Source organism: Rhinopithecus roxellana, chromosome 10, assembly GCF_007565055.1.
Source record: "Rhinopithecus roxellana isolate Shanxi Qingling chromosome 10, ASM756505v1, whole genome shotgun sequence".
NCBI lineage: Eukaryota > Metazoa > Chordata > Mammalia > Primates > Cercopithecidae > Rhinopithecus > Rhinopithecus roxellana.
Window position 1 is genome coordinate 139,577,711 of NC_044558.1, and position 15,173 is coordinate 139,592,883.

Sequence of the window (15,173 nt, forward strand, 5' to 3'; positions counted from 1 at the left end):
AGGGAGGGCAAGACGAGGAAGATCAGCTTCTATTTCAAGGGCTTCCTTTGTTTTTCTATTTCGACAGCCCCTTAAAATGTGTGTTGCATATTGTGAGCAGTAGAAGGAGATTTGGGTCCTAACAAACGGATGACTGACATTTTTCTGTGTGGCTAAGAGGTTGGTAGCTCAAACAAGGGACTTCTATGTCCTTTGTAAGGCAGCATTGTATCCCCTTCCCCAAAACTGTTCCCTAAAATATAAATGTGAAAAAACAAAAAGAGTGCTGTCTATATTTCTGGATACTTCTTTTGTGTAAGTTTTTTTTTTTTTTAATCATTGAAACCATAGGGCCAGTGCTCTATGAGTCTAACTGGGTCTGCCATTTTTACTTCATAGAGGAAAGGGTGCAAGGAAAGGCTTGGCTCATGCAGGTTCAGCCTTTCTAATTGTGCGGTGCTGCTGTCATCTTGGGCATTCATGTCAGTGGCTGCCCAGAGAGTTAGAAAAGGTTATTGCTAATAGGCCCTAATTGTTTCATTTTCTTTTTAAAATGATAATATAAAATTAGATAACCTCATATTAGTCAAGGACTCATGTTCTTACTTCAAGAACAGGTTTTTAGGCCAGACAGTTGCGAGTTATTGGTGTTAATTGTAGTTGACTTTAAAATTGTTACCCTCTTTTGTGCTTACTGGTGTTTATACATCATTATTACTACTTTTAAAAAGTTTTTTTCTTAATGTACAAAATTAGTTTAGCTACATACTAGCTCTAAGAAGCATGTTTTAATAATAGTAGATACATGTCTGCCTCAAAATTTCCTTAGCATAATCTAAAAATTTTCAAGCCAATGTAATAGTATTGGGATACTTTTTTTTCACCCATAAATGTCAGCCTTTCATAAGCAATATAAGGCTTGGGAGGAAATTAGGTAATTTGAAAGTCTCATGTATGATTACGTATTCATGTTGCTTTAATTACCATTATCTGAGAATCCAGAAAAAGGCTGTGAGTGAATAGGTCTGAAGTGTGTGGCATCTGGGTGCTTGGGATGTAGTTACCTAGAGCAATTGAGGTACGCTAGATAAATCTGTGCACTTCTCAAGTTCCTAGTGTTGGTGAATTTACTTGCTCTTTTCTTTTTGTTATTGAGGTAAAGTTTTAAGATTGTGTTTTTAATTGGATGTTAATGTTAGACAATATCTCAGCCTTTTGAGTATTGGCAGGCATGTATATATTTTCATGTGTGAGCATGTTACATTGACCAAGTTTCCAGAGTAACAAGTAATAAAACCACAGGTTTTTCAAAATGTTTTTAAAAAGCTTTGTCCAATCCACCACTAACAAGAAACTTAGTGGTTCTTGAGGGTAACCCTTTACAAAAATAGGTGAAGAGTGGGCAGCAGGGACAGTCCCTAGAACATCTGTGATCCCAACCAGGGTACCTATGGGACAGGAGTGCACTGTCATATGACTGTCCTGCACATGAAGGACCTGGTGAGATGTCAACTTCCACTCACAACACTGTCAGCAGTGAGACCTGCCACCGTGCACACAACTTCTTACAGTAAGGAATTTAGGATTTAGAATGTACTGAATTCGCAGATCCACTGTGAAGCACTGCTTTCTGATTCTCACCATCCTTACTTGTGGGGGTGAAGAGAGTTGCTAGATTTCCGAGGTGTCTGTGCTTTCTTCCAACTTTTCCAACTGTCTGAGGGCTTGATGATTTTCAATTCTTCGATATAACTTAAGACCTTACTAAGTGATGAGTTTATATTTATGCTTGTAAATATGTAAAACTAACCTTATTTGGTTATTTCATGTAAAAGGATTGTGTAGATGACAATATGAAACTTTGAACAGAGTACTTAGAATGATTCAAATCCATGAACGTTGAGTAGGCAGCAAATCAGCCAGCATTAGTTCAGCACATACAATCAAAGCTTTCTGCTCCTTTGACACATTATGCTGGAATGTTGCCTGACATAACAAATTCAGACATGTAAACTCTACACCTAATTAATGGCGATTAAATTTCTTAGTTTTTCATACTATGTTTTGTGGACACATTCATTCTGCCTAGCCTAAATTGAGTCCTTCAGTTTCTTTGCTTTTGAGGTACAGATTTATAATCCATTTTTTGAAGTAAAGTATTTTTGACCATTGTGGTCCATTTGGCCCTAGAGCTGTCTGAGATGATGGAATACGAGGGATCTGAAGTGGAGGAGCACCTGCAGATGCTGTCATTGCTAATGCTGCTATGTTCACACGTCCTTGGGATTCAATCTGTTCGCATTTTTCATAATTTTAAGAAATAGATGTACTGAAAATTGCCCTTTTGCTGTCTCCCACAATGCCACATTACCATGGGTGCAAGAAATGCTTGGAATGAGTTAATTGTATGCATCAGCACAATTTTGCATTGCTGCGTTAAATATACATTTACAGGATGGGGAGCCTGGAAAGCATGCGTGTAAACGATGTGAACTTACACAAAAGCTATAGCTCAAAGCTGGTTTCATTTGGCAGGATTTTTCTCTATATGTGTGCCAGTTGATTTGAGTATCGGCAGCTGTTTCTTCTGAGTTGTCGTCGTCTTCTGTTTTTTTAACTGCTCTTGAGCTTCTGTAAACTAAAAAGGCAAACTTTCCATAAATTGGCAATGAGTGCGTCTATGCAGGTTGACGTAGATTGTTGAAACAGCTTCTGTATGGCACTTAACCTTTTCTTGCTCAGTTGCTGGCACTTTAACCCCAGAAATAGCTTGATGGAGTTACATGAGGGTGCCTAGCATACCTTATTCTTAGAAAAGTTCCATGTTTTACAAATAACCGCCACTCTGTATGACTAATTGTTCTTTTGTAACAAACCTGTTGAATTACTGACTTCCTGTGTAAGTAATAGTTCCTTCCTTCCTTGTCTGCCTAAATCCTGTATTCTTTTTTTATTTTTACCAATTTACTCATCGTAAACTCAGATTAATGAAATTATGAGATGTAGTATGTTCCCATAAGGCAAACAGACTGAATCTCTGGGATGTTTTTAGATCCCTGTTATACATCACTAGATGTTTATTTTCACATAATTTAAGGGTGCCAATCTAAACAGGATTGTCTGCTTTTTAATGCCCTCATTTTAGAGAAGAACCTGGAGCCCATAAAGATTAAGTAGCTTTTCCAAGGTCAGGAAACCTGTGAGTTACAGAAACAGCTAATGTTGGGTATTGCATGTTGAATGCAAACACTTAGGGCAAGATCAGCTTAACATCCTACATTGTTGTCCTTAAGAGGAGCACAACATTGGGGTGTTACTCTCAGATTCCACAGATGAAATGTTCAGTGTGCCTAGGTGGAATACACCTTTGAAAGATGATTTTCTCCGTAATCAAAGTCATAAGAAACAGTTTGTCATTATACATACCAAGCTTTTACAAAACATAACTGCCAAGCCAATTGGACACTTACGTTTCTCAGCTTGCAGGCATTCTCCCTTCTAGCCCTATCTATATGTGAAGTAAAATGATCAGAGTGCTGCCCAGTCATTGTGGATCCCAGAGCAGGTAGGGGAGGGAGGAGCCTGAGGACCGACTATGGTCCACTCTAGGACATATCTGTCAGCTGGGCAGCATATAGCATTCCTGTTGTGGGTTAGTACAACTTTCCTGTGGACCTTTCCCGCAGGTATACGACCCACACTTGTGTACTTAATCGGCCTTTCCTCTGCTCCCTGCACCAACCCACAGGCACCTCCTTGCTCAGGACCACCCTACCCCCTAAGGAGACATTCACTGTCTTCAGTATTAACATTGCATTCATTCATCAAATATTTCTTGCACGTTTACTCTATGCCATTCCTATTGCAGATGTGGAGGATATGGCATGAAGCCCAATGGGCAAGATGTTAGTGAAATTTACCTAGTAGTGGGAAGAGACATAATACAAAAGTAAAGAGATAAGTAAACAAATTAATTTCAAATAGTGGCAAGTATGTGATGACAAAACGGGCTGTGTTAAAGAGGGAGTTGAGGGTGGCAAACTTTAGATTGGGTAGCCAGCAGATGTTTATCTAGGGCAGTCCCATATAAGCTGAGACGCAAATGATAAGGAACCAGCCACGTGTAATCTGGTGCAGTGAAAGCGTGTTGCTGTTATCCTCAATTTATGGAGGTAGAAATAGAGGAAAGCCAGTCATCAGGATGGTATAACAATCATGTTAAGTGAGTGCTACAAAGCCACACTGCATGTTATCTTTACTTCTCTTTCAGGACTTAATCCCGAGTGTGTGTTCTTTTTCAAAGTCACAGTTTATTGGGAGAGCACAGGAAAGCATATACCAGTGGTTAAGAGCAGCAGTTTTAAAGTTGAGCAGACCTGGGGCTAGGCTGGTCTCTCATACTAGCTACCTGGATGTCTCTAGGCCAGTCACTTAACTTCCTTAAACCCCATCTTCCCCATTTGTTAGAACTTGTGAGGTTATCCTGGGTATTAAGGAGGTTATGTTCAAAAATTCAAGTTGTTCTGACAATGATGGGGATTACTGTGATGTTCTCTTAGGGGCATCAGTAATAATGCCTGAATGTTGAAATATTTGCTACTCTTGGCAGTGAAAGCTTGGTAGGACTATCAGCCCGCAGATTTATGTATTCAGCAAATTCTTTCTTGGTGTTCACTCTGCCCTTGCTAGATTCTGGGTGAAGAGCAGGACCAAGACATGCTCTGCACTCACACAGTGCTCAGCTAAGAGTATCATTTGCATTCAGTGTGATTGACATAGCAGAGGAGGGATGAAAGGTACAAAGGGGACGGGTTCCTCGGCTGTGCACGTGAGGTGCAGCTGGGAATTCTGATCTGAGGATGCTAAAGCAAGGAGATATGATGGGCCAGGAAGTGCAGTCTTTGGGCTAAGGCAGGGCAGGATATGCAAGTGGAGATACTGCCTTGCACAGAAGTTTTTACTGTATCCTGTAAAGAATGAGGAATGTTTGAATAGTTTTAAAACATTGGGAATAGATCTTCAGTTTTATAGTCTGAAAAAGATAACTGACAGTTTAAATGATGGAAACATGGGAGGGAACAATCTCCAAGGACGCCGGAATTCTCTTCTTTATCTTTTTCATCCACAGCACGTAGACTTTTTCTTTTATTATCACCACCACAATATAGTTGTCATATCTTATTTTTGGTATTTAGATTCTGAAGTCAGCACAGAAAGTGGAACTTGGATGAAGTCAAAAAAGCTCTTGAAAAATCCCTTAGGAAGGCATAGGTTTGTAGATCAACTCTCTTCTTCTTAAGTCCAAGACTGTATGTGTGTTTTTTTAGCATTAGAAGATTGCTGCTTCTTGGGTTGAGCATGAGATATAATAATTACTTTGCTTGCATTTAGAGGTCATGCTGTATGAAATAGAGTCCTAGAATTTAGCTCAGTGTGCTGAGACCTCACACTTGGAGAGTCACCAAGTGACTCATGTGAACCAAGAGGAATTGCAGGAGCAGCAGGTTCATGATTTCTGTCTGTCTTACTCCCACTACAAGGCACATGAGCATTGGGTCAGATTGCCTGAACAAGTTAAACTATTGCACCTGCGTTTGGGTGCATGTGCACACACTATCATACACAGCTGTTTTCTGTGTCTGCAAAGTGTATATAGTTCACTTTGAGCAAGTTTAGATGCAACTACTCTAATTGCAATATATACCAACTGTTGGTGTTTTCTATATGTCAGAGGCTGCAAAGTATATTCATCCATCTAATGGTTAACTAATATTTGAGATAAGAGATTTATCCTCATTGAAAAAGTACAAATGTTGTTAGGAGGTATAGTACCTAGGATTTCCAAGTTCACCAACATTAAATGATGAACCAGGAAAAATACCTCGATCTGTTCTGGCCTCAATTCTATGTTCTTAACTTTTATCCTCTTTTTTTTGTGAGTTAGCCATTCCATTAACCTAGGCAAAATAATAATATAGGAAACATAACTACCACAGTAGCAGCGAGAGTACAGAAATAAGACTCTAAAGAGATGAAAAGAGAATTAATGAGAAATGTCTTTAAGAAGTCCTCAGGGTTAGTCAATGTCAAAGAACATAAACGGAGGAAGAAGACACCATTGACTAATACATGAAAAAAATTATATACAACTTGTAAGCAAAGAAATACACAAAATATTCATGCTTATATCGGCAGAATTTTTCCAAATGCTTATATTTTGGATTGGCACCCTTGTATACTTCAGATGACACTGTAAACTGATGGAGTTTTTTGGAAAACAATTTGGTAAATACATTTTATCTTAATCAGAGAACACATGGTTGCAAGAAATAGAATCCCCCTGTAATTTAAGAGAAAAGAGGATGTATAGAAACAACACAAACGTGTCTCATGGAACCCAGGGGCAATAAATTCCTCCACGCCTCTCAAGAAGCTGGACCCTGGACAGCTACATCTCAGTCCCTCTGGGTGTGTGACCTCTCAACCCCACTACTCTGCCTGTGTGCCTCATGCTGTTTGCACTGGCCTCTTAGGATCCCTCTGTGAATGGCAGAAAATGTGGCCACCTCTAATCTCAGATTACATCCTTTCCAGTGCTCAATAGAAACACACAGTTCTAACTACAGATACCCTGGAGAGACTCCAATGGGCTAAGTTTTGGTCATTGATTACCTTTGCTAGTCAGCTGTGGCCATGGAACATAGGAGTCACTTGGCCTGTAATAAGCAAGTAGAATACAACTACTACCTTATCAATAGCTCTAAAAATGTTTTTCACTCTCATAATTCCAATTTTAGAAATCAACCACTAGTAAGTTGCTGAGTGATTCAGTGAATGATTTATCACATCACATCAGGTGTTTTAGTGGGAATGGGAAGAAGTGGGAAGCTAGTAACATGTTCAACAATAGGAAAATAGCTAAATAAATTACTATACATTCATTGGATTGTAAGTTATACAACTACTAAAACATCTTCACAAAATGTGGGAAAATGCTCATGACAAAATGTTAAATGTATATAATGTATATGCTATGTTATGCTTTTTATATAACAATAAAATACTAGAGGGAATTACTAGAAATTCTAGTAATAACACTAGTTATTTCTAGATTTTAGGATCACTTTTGTTTTGTTCTTTACAAGTTTTTTGTAGATTTTAAATAATGAACAATGACCTTATAGGAATTTTACTATAATAAAAAAGTGAACTAATATAAAATGCTCAAAAAAGACATTATAATCTAGTAGGGACGATAAACCTGTTGTAAGTAATAGTAACCAATGCAGGCTAGTATTTAATTTGTGTTATAGATTGTATAGTAAGAACTTAAGGATGAATTTCCTAGTAATTAGACTGTTTTACACATGGAATGTCCTGTTCGAGAACTATTTTCCTATCACTGGTGGTATTTAAATATAAATTAGACAGACACTTTGTAAGATATATTGTAGAGAAGATTCATCTATCAGGTATGTGGAAATAAATGACTTCAAAAGTATTCAACCCCAGTGTTCTGTTGGGAATGTAGAATTTACTTTGGAAAGATTATTTTTAAAGTGCTCAAGTGTTAGGGGAAGATACTGTAATAATACAAGCTGAGTACCTTTTATGAAAGAGATGTGAAATTATATAGAAGTCATCAGAGTCTGTAGAATTAAGCAGGAGGATTGAGCCAGATCTTGAAGAGGGTGATAGGCAGGGACTAGATTATAAGAGGGAAGTTATTTTAAGGCTTAGGTAGTAATTGGTGCTAAGGCAGAGTTAGGATTCAGCCAGTTATGGATGAGGGATAGTAACCAAATTGCTTGCCAAATGGCAGAGGCATTTATTCTCCTTGTTCACTCTCTAGTGAGATGAGCATGAAGTGGTGTAAAACTTAGATTGAACAAGAGAGCAAAGGGAAGCAACCATGGTAAATCTGTGTGTTTGTGGGCTTAATTATATTCTGGGAAGAAAAGCTTTAGGGCCATCTGTGTGAGTTTTTTGTTGTTGTTGTTGTTTTTTTTAGGACAGAGTCTCACTCTGTTGCCCAGGCTGGAGTGCAGTGGTGTCATCTCGGCTCACTACAAGCTCAGCCTCCCAGGTTCAAGCAATTCTCCTACCTCAGCTTGGGACTACAGGCGCCTGCCACCTCGCCCGGCTAATTTTTGTATTTTTTTTAGTAGAGATGGGATTTCACCATGTTAGCCAGGTGGTCTCGATCTCCTGACCTCGTGATCTGCCCGCCTCGGCCTCCCAAAGTGCTGGGATTACAGGCGTGAACCACCGTGCCCGGCCTGATTGGTGTGATTTTTATGTTTTGGTGGTTATGTTAAATGATGGCATTAATAGTACATTAACAGCTGTGCTATAAAAATCAATCTACTTATTTAGCTCACACATTAAAATTCTTTGAAACTGCACAGAACTATAAAGAAACCGAGAACTTTTAGTCTTACTGTATGTTATGTGATCATTTTTTTAAGTAAAGCAGTATTAAAGGTGTATTTTTTCTTTTCATTAGAAAAAGTCCATCTACAACCATACCACCCTGAATGCATTTGATCTTGTCTAATCTCAGAAGATGAATTTCCATGAAGAGTAAGCTGATTTTAGAACCGAAACTCAACTTAGCATTTCGTGTGAAGCTGATTGTTCCCCCTATTTAAAAAAACATGGAACAGATGTAAAATTATTACTATAAAATCATTAATATTGCTTTTCTTTGAATTATTCTTTTTTATGATTGTGTACATGGAAGTCTTTTCTGTGATGCTTCTCAAATTCTGAACAAATTCTGGTGAGTGATCCTAAACTGAAAGTTGTAGCCAACTTGAGGGATGGAAGAAGTACAGTGCTTGTGGCCGGGCGCAGTGGCTCTCGCCTGTAATCCCAGCACTTTGGGAGGCCGAGGCTGGTGGATCATCTGAGGTTAGGAGTTTGAGACCAGCCTGGCCAACATGGTGAAACTCTGCCTCTACTAAAAATAAAAAATTAGCTGGATGTGGTGGCACGAGCCTGTAATCCCAGCTACTCGGGAGGCTGAGGCAGGAGAATCGCTTGAACCTGGGAGACAGAGATTGCAGTGAGCTAATATCATGCCGTTGCACCCCAGCCTGGGGGACAGAGTAAGACTCTGTCTCAAAAAAAAAAAAAAAAAAAAAAAAAAAAAAAAAGAAGTAGAGTGCTTGTTCATGACTCTGAGCTCATTTAGTCTCAGTCTTCGGTTTCTGGTGCTCCATCACTTGGGACTCACATGCCAAGTCCTTATCAGGTTTTGTCACCGTCCCCTTGTCGCAGAAAATTGTCAGGGTAGTGGTTTCATCTCTTGGAAGGACCCAGGTAGGTGAACAGCCAGTAAATCCAATAGCTTGCCTGCCTGAAATGCACAGTTGATTGGAGACAGGCTGCTCCAGGGCCCACCTCTTTCTCTCCTAGAGAGCATATATGTTTTAACAGTAGGAAAAATTAAGTTATTTTGGCCACATGGAGGTGAAGAGCCTGTATTCTCAACCATCCAGAGCTATTTCTCTTAATTACTCAGAGGCATAATACCTTTCAGAAAGGCTTTTTATTGTTTGTAAACCTTGGCAGAAAGAGGGAAGGGCATGGTATCTGCATAAAATTTCTAGTGGTGAACAGATTAGATGGAGTCTCCTCACATCCAAGTTAGGTAGATTTATATGCTTATCCAGGCAACCTGGACATTCATTTAAGCATTTAAGGGTTTATGTCCAAAGCTTTGCTGGGCCAATAAAGATACAGTCTTGCTTTCAGTAAGCTTACTTTAGAAACTACAATGTATGATGCAAGGTCATAATACTGTACAAAGGTACATGCAAAGTGCTGTAATTGCGCAGAGAGAAGGGAGGACTCATGGCCAGGCCAGAGAATCAGAAATACATCACCTCGGAGATTTTAGGAGGAAGTAAGATCTCCTACATGGTGAAGGGCATTTCATATCAAGGGAACAGTACACATAAAAGCTTGAAAACTGTGAAAGCATCGTATTTGTTTAGAATACAAGAAATTAGTTTAACTAGAGTATTGGAATTAGGTGTAGGAGTGGAAAGGTTGGAATCTGTAAGATACATGGCACCAGATTATGTTAGTCTAAGCTGTAAGTTAGGTGTGGGACATGATCCAGTAAGCAGTGGAGGGAGCTCTCTGAGAGTTTTAAGCTGCCAGGCAACATGGTTCTTTATACATTTTGGGAATATGACTCTGATAGAACTGCGGAGGAGGGGCTAAGGTTGCAAGGTGCAGGAGCCTTGGCATTTTGATGAGGAGCAGATGGTACAGGAGAAAGATGATGAGTCCTCTGAGTTAAGACTGGCACAAGGATGTAGAAGAGAGAAGGAATTGAGAAATTTATAGGATTAATTGGATGTGTAGATGGGGTAAAGGAGTGGAAAGTGTCAAGAACAGCTCTGAAGTTTCCAGCTTGGATAGCTGACTAGATGATGCATCATTGGCTAATATAAGGAATAATGTGGGGGAAGCAGACTTGGATCCTATGTTTGACTCAGGAACTCTAGTAAATTCCTCATCACCGGTTTATAATAACTGGTTTAAATGTATGTATGAAATTTGTATTCTTGGCCGGGCGCGGTGGCTCACGCCTGTAATCCCAGCACTTTGGGAGGCCAAGACGGGCGGATCACGAGGTCAGGAGATCGAGACCATCCTGGCTAACATGATGAAACCCCGTCTCTACTAAAAATACAAAAAATTAGCCGGGTGTGGTGGCTGGCACCTGTAGTCCCAGCTACTCGGGAGGCTGAGGCAGGAGAATGGCATGAACCTGGGAGGTGGAGCTTGCAGTGAGCCGAGATCGCACCACTGCACTCCAGCCTGGGCGATGGAGTGAGACTCTGTCTCAAAAAAAAAAAAAAAAGAAATTTGTATTCTTTACAATTTTGCAAATAAATGCCATAGAAATCCAATATATTCATGTCTGATAAACAGTATTAGCTTCCATTTTATGAAAACGTAAAGTGTAACAATAAAAAGAAATCAATATTTCAAAACAAACTCCCATTTTCTCTTCATACATCACATTTCAAATTCTACAACTCTTTACCGTTTAAAATTAATTGTTGCCTATCAACAGGTGACTGTACCCTTCCTGTGCGGTGAAAACAGAGAATAAAACAGGGATCTTTTGAGCTCACAATATAACTTGGAAAAACTAATGGATATATATTCATGTTATCCAGTCAGTCAAGTAGTTTGTTTAGTGATAGACATTTCAGTTATACAATACAGAAACAGTGTGAATGTTGAGGCAAGAAATGGCCATAAGATGTTGGTTTTCTTATGTGTGAAGTGGTTGAATGTATGAAGTGGTTATGTATGAATGTAAGAAGTGGTTCAGTGTTAATTGGGCTTCTTAACTATAATACCACTTTTCCAATAAACCTTTTCCCTCAGCCACGTTAGTCTTCTCTGAGCTCTTGAAGCGCTCATAATTTTTATCTGTCATTAACGAGTTGGCTCTTGTCTTGTCTCTCTCCCCAAATAGATTGTGTTTCTAAGGCCAGGAAACTGTTTCTTTTTGTTTTGAGACAGGTTCTTACTCTGTCTCTTGGGCTGGAGTGCGGTGGCATGATTGTGGCTCACTGCAGCCTCGAACTTCTGGGCTTAAGCAATCCTCCTGCCTCAGCCTCTTGTGTAGCCGGGACTACAAGTGTACACCATCATGCCTAGCTAATTTTTTTTTTAACAGAAGGATGTATTTTATTAAAGGATGTATTTTATGTATTTATAAAAATTCAGTGTAAGATAAAGTTAACATCTCAAATCAACAGCCCGAATTGCAGATTGTTTACTAAGCATTGTTGGGAAAGTGTACTATCCATTTGTTTAAAAGGAATACATACCTTAACTAAAAATAAATTTCATATTGCTAAATGCCTAGCTAATTTTTTGTAGATATGTGGTTTTCGCCATGTTGCCCAGGCTGATCTTGATATCCTGGACTCAAGCCGTCTGCCCGCCTCAGCCTCCCAAAGTGTTGGGATTAAAGGCTTAAGTCACCACTTCCAGCCCCAAGAACTATTTTACTCACCTTATATCCCCAGCTTTTGGCTCAGCACAGAACCTATACTAACATTTATATTGAACAGAACTAAGGCTAAAGGAAAACTTTAAAGGAACTTATTAAAATTAGCAATCCCATTTCAACAATGGGAAGATAAGGAGTGGCACCACACCATGGCATTAGAACAGGGACGATACCACCTCGCTCCAGTTCCACTGTCCCTGCTTCTGGAAAGGGCCCCACTCCAGTAAAAATTTCACAGCTCCTGCTCAAATCTTATGGTTCTTGCTCCATTCTTGTCCAGATTTCTCTGATTAGATTGGGTGCTGTTGAAGGTCATGGGTTTTTGTGCTGGTCATCGTTGTGCTCCCAGATGATTGCACAAAGCCCAGCACATAGAATGTGCTAGATAAAGCACCTAATGGAAGCAATGAGGAAAAGAATGAGTCTTAAGCCGACTTCTTAAAGTGTTTGAGACTCACTAAGGAATTTGAAAAGTATCATAGACAGTGGGGCTGAGTTACAATCAACAATAATCTTTTTAAATGAAACCAAAGTCTTATTTTAAAATACATATTTGTTTTGGTTTGAAAATCTGCTTTCCTGCCTGTCCCTCCTGTTCTTTTCAGATATCTGCACTGACATTGAGCATTGCACATGCTGTGCCACTTCAAACAACTTCATTTCCTTGTTTCCTCTTGAATTAATTATGAATTGCCTGTACTTCCTTTTACATAAGTAATAAAAGAGACATGGGCAGATGGAAACTATTTTTGCAGGTATATGTAGGTACTTGTGTCTTTTGAATATAAAAATGATCAGGGATGAATATGGACCAAAATCCCACAGAGGAAGATAGGATAAATTGAAAACTGTGGTTCTGAATGCAATACACCTTTTTAAAGGGCAGGCAAATAAGCTTTAAACAAACGTGACAATCATATTGAAGAAGTTGAACCCAGTCTTCAGTCAGTAACTTGATTTTAATAAATAACAAACTGTTAACCCAAATTAGTGCATGATGTAATAACTAAAATTGCCAAAAGCAAAGCCATTCTCAGAAGCCAGGAGAAAAATAACAATAATCGGGGGGTGGGGGGCCGGGCATGATTAGAATTAGGTAGCAAACTGGAACTAATTTCCCTTTTGCCTTTTAGACAGGATCTCACCGTTGTCCATGCTGGAGTGGAGTGGCGCAATCACAGTTTACTGCAGCCGTCACCTGGTCAGCCTGCTGAGGCAGGAGGATTGCTCCAGGTACACGCCACCATGCCTGGCTAATTTTTTAATTTTTTTTTTGTAGGGAGGGAGTTCCACTCTGTTACCCAGGCTGGTCTTGAACTCCTGGGCCTAAGTGATCCTCTTATCTCAGCCTCCCACAGTGCTGGGATTACAGGCATGAGCCACCATGCCTGGCCTAACTTCCCTTTTTGAGTTGTGGTTAGTATCATCAGTATTTCCTATTTACTTTGAGTATCCATGGACTTTTAGACAGCATCTCGATTAATAGGAATAATGGTAATGGTGACACTGACAGAAGTTATCTGTTGTAAACATATATGCTTACATTGATGCATATGTAAACTGTAAAATGTAGTTTGATTCTGGGACATCAACTATGATACTGAAAATTTCATTAAACTAAGGATGCCATTAAATTCTAACGTAAAAGTAATGATAATTTAATAAGGATATATGTGTAAAAAAATTAATCTCCATATAATAAAGACACAATTTTTTTTTAGACTTCAACCAGAAAAAAATGACTTTAAATTATAAAATCCAGTGCTGAAGACATCATTATCTCAAGCACTCACAGTAGCAGGTAAATTGAAACAGCAATTGAGAAGGCAGCATGGCAATACCTATTTCACACCAGAAAACTGTGTATCGTCCACTTGTGACGCTTGGGCAAGCTATCCTAACCAAAGAGCTCTATGCAAAAAGTATGAAATGATGAAGCAGTCTCTTGGCACTTTTGGCGTAAACTCTCACATTTAACATAGAATAAAGTTTTATTTTAACAGAATAAATATCTCAGTCAGGTATGGTGGCTTATGTGGTAAAATCCCAGGGTAGTTATTAGGTGAATTGTTTGTAAATGATAAGAGTAAAAATTGGCCAGGCGTGGTGGCTCACGCCTGTAATCCCAGCACTTTGGGAGACTGAGATGGGCAGATCATGAGGTCAGGAGATCGAGACCATCCTGGCTAACACAGTGAAACCCCCATCTCTACTAGAAATACAAAAAATTAGCCAGGCGTGGTGGTGGGCACCTGTAGTCCCACCTACTCAGGAGGCTGAGGCAGGAGAATGGCATGAACCTAGGAGGCGGAGTCTGCAGTGAGCTGAGATTGCAGCACTGCACTCCAACCTGGGCAACAGAGCGAGACTCCGTCTCAAAAAAAAAAAAGAATAAAAATTATTTTCTGGTAAAATGCCACTGATCTATGAAGGTACCAAAAGTTTAATTCATTATTTAAATGAGGAAAAGAATGGGAAACTTGGTACTTTGATTTAAGATGGTAATTTTATCTAATGAATATATACCTAAGACATAATATTGGGAATATCACTCTGTGATACTGTAGTAGATCTGGAAATGACCATAATTTAAATCGGGCAATTTCAGGTCTAACGTAGTTAGTGGGTACCCAAAAAGTTCCTAGATGCTTAGTAAAGCTTCTTTATTAACACATTCAAATCAGCAAATATTTGTGTGCCTTCTTCGTGCTTTGTGCTGAGCTTATTTTGGGTGCCAGAGCATAATTATAAAAATAGTTTTGTTAAACTGTTAGGTTAATTCTAATTGTTCTCTGTTTTAAATGGCATTACATTCATCTTTATGCATAGAGCTCTTTGGTTAGAATAGCTTGCCCAAGCGTCACAGGTGGACGATACACAGTTTTCTGGTGTGAAATAGGTATTGCCATGCTGCCTTCTCAATTGCTGTTTCAATTTACCTGCTACTGTGAGTGCTTGAGATAATGATGTCTTCAGCACTGGATTTTATAATTTAAAGTCATTTTTTTCTGGTTGAAGTCTAAAAAAAAATTGTGTCTTTATTATATGGAGATTAATTTTTTTACACATATATCCTTATTAAATTATCATTACTTTTACGTTAGAATTTAATGGCATCCTTAGTTTAATGAAATTTTCAGTATCA

The 15,173-nt window shown here is 39.0% G+C and overlaps 1 protein-coding gene across 4 annotated transcripts in view; it reads left to right on the plus strand.

Annotated features, from left to right (window-relative positions):
- FGD4 (FYVE, RhoGEF and PH domain containing 4) overlaps positions 1-15,173 on the plus strand; it is a 269,124-nt gene that overhangs the window by 110,802 nt on the left and 143,149 nt on the right. The window lies entirely within an intron of this gene.